Consider the following 6,963-nt stretch of genomic DNA (forward strand, 5'->3'; position numbering starts at 1 on the left):
CGGCGGATGCCTGACTGTAAATCATGCGGTGGAAAAAAAACGCGCGTATTGGCCGATACTGATACAAGGAAAAAACGCAAATATCGGCCGGCTGATGTATCCGCCGATCCTTACAATGTACCGTAGAACAATAAATAAGCCCTCAAATGGCCCACGGGCCGCACTTTGGTCACACCTGGCCTATATGAAAAGGTTGCGTAACCTGTTATTTCGTATGAATAAATGAAGGCAAACTGAAGTCAACTCGTCAGCTCACGTAATGACAAGAGGATACTCTTGCACACGATCCAGGGCAGCGTTTTGTAATTAAGGTGGGATTGGTTTTTGTGTCCGTCACAGCTGCTGCTGGAACAAGAGCAAGTGTGAGTCCATTCATAGATCTGTGAAGAACCGAGGTTAAGAGGAGGCCAGGATGGCGAGCATACTTGTTGATGAGATGCATATTAATAGACATTCCTCCCAGCTGCGGAGACAAACGCACAGCAGCGCTACAAACCGCAGCGACAAATGAATTGGAGCTTCATTGGAGCGCTGACTGATCACTTTGTGTGTTGTGCTGCTAGCAAGCAATTAGCAAATCTACTGTAACTGTACAGTAGTACAACCTGCAACATGGCTTCCATTTATACGTGGAACCTCGGTAGACAAAAACCCAGGCAGTTTCTCTTTTCTCCGTCATTTGCTGGCTAGCGCTACGTTCTTTGGCCCCATGGCGGCTTATTACAAAATGCACAGTTAGCGAGCCACCAACACCCCCGGTGCTTTGATGGGCCCTCCGTTTCAGTACTGGGGAAACTTATTCAATACCAATACATTCAATACATATTCATACGTCTTTTTGCGCGTTAATAATGCATTTCACGTCCAAGCAATGAAGCCATAAAAACAGCCACAAGGTGGCAGAAGTGCTTGGCAGAGAATATTGGAAATCACATGACAGAAGGAGGAAGTAAGAGCGCAAGGAGGAGTGTAGCGTGCAGGTTAGGTAGGGGAATTCGAACACATAGTTCCATTCCGAATGGGAAATTGTAATAGTTTATGGTGTTATATTTGTAAATTAAGAGTTATTATGAAGTAAAATACTTATGTTGGTTTAGATATTTAAACTGCCATAAAAGTAAAAACTGTGTGTCAACATGAAAGCTATGCTGGAAATGTGTCTTTTCACAAAAAACTGCTTTTCTTCCTTTTGTAGTTGGGAGCTGATATTTTCCTGAAACTCACCTACGGTCTACTGCTGATGATGCAAGAAATGTAAAAGGTAGGTGATCGTTGCTTTGGTGGGTTCCATGTGTATATAACCATAGAACACAATATTCCGCATGACTTGAAAGATCAGTCACATGGTCTAAAATGGCCGCTACCGTAGGGGTGTCTTTTGAGTACAAGAAGTTGATGATTTGTGTTTGAGTAAATGACCTGATCCAGTCTGTTCTAATATTCCATACGTGATCAAAGTATGATTTGTGCTTCCATTGTATTAATATGAGCAGATATAAATGGCGGATATTTAAGGCCTGGTTTATCAGGCGCATGTCAAACAATGTCTTGTTATGTAAATCCCCACGCCTCTCAGCAAAGCACACAGTGGACCGACGAGACATTCCAAAGCTGAGCAGTGGATGGGCGAGGAGGGTGTGGTTGTAGAAGAAGCGCAGTTGGAGACCTCACACACTATTGGTGCTTGTTTATTTGCCTGCGGGATAAAGTGTCAATCCCCTCACTGGGACATGTTTGGATATCTGTTCTTCTTTTATGACCTTCCCTCCTCTGGGGGAGGGGGGTGAGATGTCTGTAAGGGCCTCGGAATGGGTGTCAGTTGTGAAAAAAAGACAACGATGGTGCAACTCCTGTCACCGTTGGTCGCACCACGCAGTCAGCATGCCGTCCGCCCCGGCCGGGCCTCCTATCATCCACCCAGCAGACCCACCAGAGGAAAAGGAAGAGGAAGTGGGCTCCAGACCACTTTCTTTCCGTTTGACACGCCGCTCCTTTTGGGTGGCAAGACAACAATGCTGAGCAGGTGGGATGAAACCCAATCCAATTCCAAAAGCATATGAATAAGAAGTGAAAGCCATAAATGAACATTAAAGGTCACTTTTAGCTTCACAGAGGGACGGGATTCCTGATCCTGATGCGAGTCTTCCCAAAGACACGTTGGAGCATACGGACACCACCTTCCTGTTTTGACATTTCTTCAGCTCAATTCAGTTGTGGCCCTTGAAACTTTCTTCAGCTCCATTTTGGCTGATTGAGGAGAGAAACACTCCAAATCAAATTAAAAAAATAACTCATGTCAAAACAAGAAGGTGGCGTCCTTATGGTGTGTCTCTGGGCACTCTCACATCCTTCAATGAAGGTCAAGGTCGCCTAAAATGTTCCTTTATGATTTCCATTCATCGTTTCTATGAGTGCATTTATTTGGAATATGAGGAAAAAATGATTTGGTTAACATCCGTTTCAGTTAGAGTCGGACCGTCTGGAAGGAAGCAATGATGCTAACCAAGGTTCTACGCATGTAGAAGGTAAATGAGGTCTTTTTTTATCTCTGTGGAGTTCCGTGCAATGGTTGGCAGTTAGGCCCCCAGAAAATTTGAAAGGCAAGACTCGGTGCCAAATATCACGGAATTTGCCTTGAAAAAAGCCCGAAAGCGCTCTTCACATGACAGCATAATGCGACCTCTGTCACTGTTAGACAACACGAGTATTTCAACAAACGGTATTTGCCTGCAGCCAAAGCCAGGCCCAGCTCACTGGGGAGTCTTTCACAACCAGTTCTGAGAGTTGCATCACCTCCTCGCTCGTGCGGCGCCGTCCAATAATCCCGATCACCGAGTCAGCATGAAATTCTGACTTTGCTACAGAACCATTCGGCCCCCGGAAACCGACCTACGTTACAGTAAAGCACCTTGACAAACGCCAGGCATTTACAGTCTGGGATGGCGCAACATGGAGAGCGACGCCGCGGCGTGCAGACAAGAGCAACAGAGCACTGAGAAGACTTTTGGGTGTGGCAGGATAAAGCTGCGGGGTCCCGGCGACTGCACACGTTGACATTTTTACTCCTTGCAGCGAGCGCCGAGCGCATCTGCGCTTCTTTTCTGTGCTTTGAGTACTTTTCATTCGGAATAGCGAAGACGTTTTTTTTACATAAGCAGCAAACTTTTAGCATCTCAGTCGCTACAGTCCGAGTTCCCCCCGCCGTACGCCGCAAACCTGCTTTCAATTAGCTTGTCTTTCCAAACCACTGCATTCCATTACTCCCCTCCTCAGCCCCTGCTCCGCCCATCCCCCCTTTTTGCCCACCCCCGCGCTTCTTCCTCTCGCCGTCTCCTCCTCGGCCAGGTTAGCAGGCCGACCGAGGGAAGTCTCTCAAACTTCTACACAGTTAGAACATTTGGAAACTTTTTCCGAGGCGTCACACAAAGTCGAGTCAGCTTTATTAAAGCTTCCAACGTCGGATGTAAATATTCCCATTCGGAACACCGTGTGCTATTTTGTGATGGCTGTGGGGGGGTAATGACTACGTATGCGTACATGCGGAGATTGAGAACGGGTAGAAAGGGTGTGCCTCGATGTGGAGAAGAGAAAAAGAAAGGGGAGGAGGGAGGCAAAGGAGGAGAAGAATCCACACCCAAGCTGGTCTGAGGCTGCAGACGCGCGTATCGGATCTTTACTTTTTAAACGTCCACGCTAACATTTTTACACAAATTGCGACAGATAAGAAGAAAAAAAGCGATAACATCAACACGGGCAATTTGACTCCGATCTCCACGTCTGGCATCCACGCTCGCAAGCATTTCCAGAACAAGACTCGGCTGCTGGTTTATTAACAACAGACCAAGTCGTTGTCGGAAGGGGATGGGGTGCCTTCACTGACTCTTGGTGCGCACTTCAAGGAAAACGGGAAAGTGCGTAGTTCCACTCCTGCAGGTTCCTGCAGGTACACACCCACTTTCTGGAACCTGCTCCGCTTTTTCAACTTTGAGGCCCAGTTTTAAACTTTGTACATTAAAAAGCTGCATAACTGACTACCCCCCCACCCCCACCACCACCACCCACCCACAAAAGTCACCTCAGATCCACTCAATGCAAATGATGGAATGAAATATGACTGCAAAGTCTACTTGAAGTTAATCATTACGTGTTTTGTCTCCTATGATCGTCGCAGGAGTCAAAGCTCAGAAGTATGCACAACTTTGCAACCGTGGTGGGGGGGTGAGGGGGGGGGGGGGTGAAGAAGAGAAGCAAAAAGTTTACCTGTGCGCCCTCGTTGCGCCCGAGAAGCCTCACACGAGCTTGAGCATCCTTGAAAGCGTGTTGTCGTCTTCCCTCGTCTCCCCAGCCCAAAGAAGAGCGCCTCTCAACTTGGTCTGATGGGATTCTAACACTTTTCCTCCTCCTCGACCAAGCAAAGTTTCCAGGGCGTTTTCTCCCCCCCCCCCTCCTCTCTCTCTCTCTCTCTCTCTCTCTCTCGCTCTTTCCCTCCTCTCTCTCTCTCTCTGCTGCTGAGTTGATTTTAGCCTCTTTTTTCCCTGCGTAGCTGCTCCTCTGGGCTGAGCGGAGTGCTCGGATTGGGTGCTGGCTGGGGCTCCTGGTTTGTGGAGGGGAGGGGACCGGTGAGAGGGAGTGGTCCGCGGCAGCCACCGAACCAACCGCTGCTCCACATGGAGGCCTCAAAAGACACACGCAAACAAAAGTCTCCGGTCAGCTATGATCATGGAACTGGAAAAGGGGGGCTTAAAAATGACAATACATACAATATATATACAATATGTATACAATATATATACAATATATATACAATATATATACAATATGAAAATACAGTAACTATTTCAAACAATAACTAAATGATCGCTGGCTTTGTGGTAGACTACGGCGTCTATTATTAGTCAAATACAAGCGATATGTCGTGCTGTGGTCACTAGGTGTCAGTAATGATACCAAAGTTTGAGACATTAGCTTACATGACATTACCTTAACACTGCATGTAGTCAGCCATGGCATGTCCCGCATCATAGAGTTAGCTAAAGGTTCTCCTCCCATTCGGTGTGGAAGTGGTACATTTTTGGCTTCTTAAGTTAAGAAGGAGGCTAACTGGTTAGCTCACTAGCTTTTTTAATTAGCTAGCGGCTGTTTCATCTTCTCATCTTTTAGCTACTATATCTACAGCCTAACTACTCGTGGCATAATTTCCTCCTAGAGCAGATTAGGACAATAAAACTATAAAAACGTCTTTTGTGTTAACGTAACGTAATATCTTCCATTTTGTTAGCTCGCTAATAGAATGCTAACATGTGATTTGTGATAAAAATACATGAGGAATACAGTTGGACTGAACACGTGTATTAATAACACGACAAGATGCAGGTCATATTGCACATTCACCGGACAATACGAACAAATTTGGGAAAAATTGCTGCAAAAATGTTATATCATATACCGAAAAATATGCTAAAGGTCAGATGCTAAATGTACTAACTTCCATTGTCCGTCTTTTTACATAAAGACTTCCTTACATGGATTCTAACCTAAATATGAAAATAGCAGATACAACTTCTTGCATTGTAATTTTTTTTTTTTTTTTACTTTAGTTCAAATGAACAACTTGAGTGTTTTATTGTTTTGAATTTCCATACGAACGCCACCACAGGGTGGTTGTCATGTGAGGGACTGCGATATAAAAAAAAACATGTTATTATGGGATAGCAAATGACTGCACATGACTTCGCTCGCGTTCAGACGTTTGAGCTGTGTTGTACTCGTTGTTGCTTTCACTTTCCTCGTCGTTTCCTCAGAAAACATCATCTGTGTCCGTCAGATGGAAGATCATCGCTACACTTGTACTTTTTAAGTAGGTGCAAATGTACGACTGTTTCACCGCTCATTGTTACGTGCGCCGCCCCTCACATGTTTCTCATTTCCTCTCACCGCTGTTGGACATCAATCTCAACTCAGACACTGACTTTTTGGACGAAGCGCCGGCCGCGTCACACCCAGTTCAAGCACGTCCCAGCTCATCCCTAAATGTTCTTCCACTTTGCAACAACAGCGTGAGCGTGCAACCCATCGCTTGCCCGGACACAATACACCGTAACGCCACTTTATGGCCGTGTTTAACGTCATCAAATGGTATTCTATCTTCTCCTGCGTGTCCTGTTAATGGCAAACAAGCAAGGAAAACATGCTGAGGTCAAATATCTCCACTGCTGTCCTTCAAAATCACGTACTTTCCCTTTAACTGCTGCTAACACGCTCGATTCCAATAGTAAAGAAAAAGTGGAATAAACCAGCAAATAAACAATTTAAAAAACATCAGTCAGTCGTAAGGCTAAAAAAAAGCAATGCAGGAAGTCAAAATTGTCCCTTATTGCCCCGCCGTCCCTTATAACCCCGTTTTACGGTACCTCCAACTCACACACGTCTCTAGTCTTTTCATCCCGGCAACCACACTTCCTGTTCTCACTACAAGAACGCCAGATGCATTCAGGGACATCATTCCAAACATCACAAAAACGGCTTCATAATGTGTGTGTGAGTACGTAAATAAAGCATCCAAAATGTCAACGCATTGGTATGAGTTCATGGTGAGCTCTGTGGAAACGTATCGTGCAATCCCTCGTTTATCACCGTTAATTGTTTCCAGATCCGACCGACCACGACAAGTCCATTTTTGCAAAGTAATATTATTTATAAATGGAATACTTTTCTAGTTAGAGCATAGAAAACCTGTTTACCACTTTGGAATAATGTGGCTTTTAACATTATTAGAGCCCTCCAGATATGAAGTAATACCCATATAGTCACTTTTACGTGAAAACAAGCCAGATTAGGTGAGAATAACAATTACAGATTTTTTTATTTCAAACTCACTTCAGCTCCAAATGTTAAAATTGTAAACAGTTGATGGTGTTATATTTGTAAATTAATATAAATGAATATTTTCATAGAAAACAACCA

At 44.9% G+C, this 6,963-nt stretch overlaps 1 protein-coding gene across 2 annotated transcripts in view; it reads right to left on the reverse strand.

Annotated features, from left to right (window-relative positions):
• The window catches only part of ahnak (AHNAK nucleoprotein), a 32,236-nt gene extending 27,746 nt beyond the window's left edge, over positions 1–4,490 (reverse strand). The window contains exon 1 of one of the 2 annotated variants that reach the window (XM_058062955.1): positions 4,261–4,490. The gene's annotated coding sequence lies outside the window, so the exon portion shown is untranslated. The remainder of the gene's footprint in view (positions 1–4,260) is intronic. The other variant, XM_058062956.1, reaches the window with a different exon arrangement.
• Positions 4,491–6,963: the final 2,473 nt, after the last annotated feature.

This window comes from Doryrhamphus excisus, chromosome 23 (genome assembly GCF_030265055.1).
Source record: "Doryrhamphus excisus isolate RoL2022-K1 chromosome 23, RoL_Dexc_1.0, whole genome shotgun sequence".
In the NCBI taxonomy this organism is placed as follows: Eukaryota; Metazoa; Chordata; class Actinopteri; order Syngnathiformes; family Syngnathidae; genus Doryrhamphus; species Doryrhamphus excisus.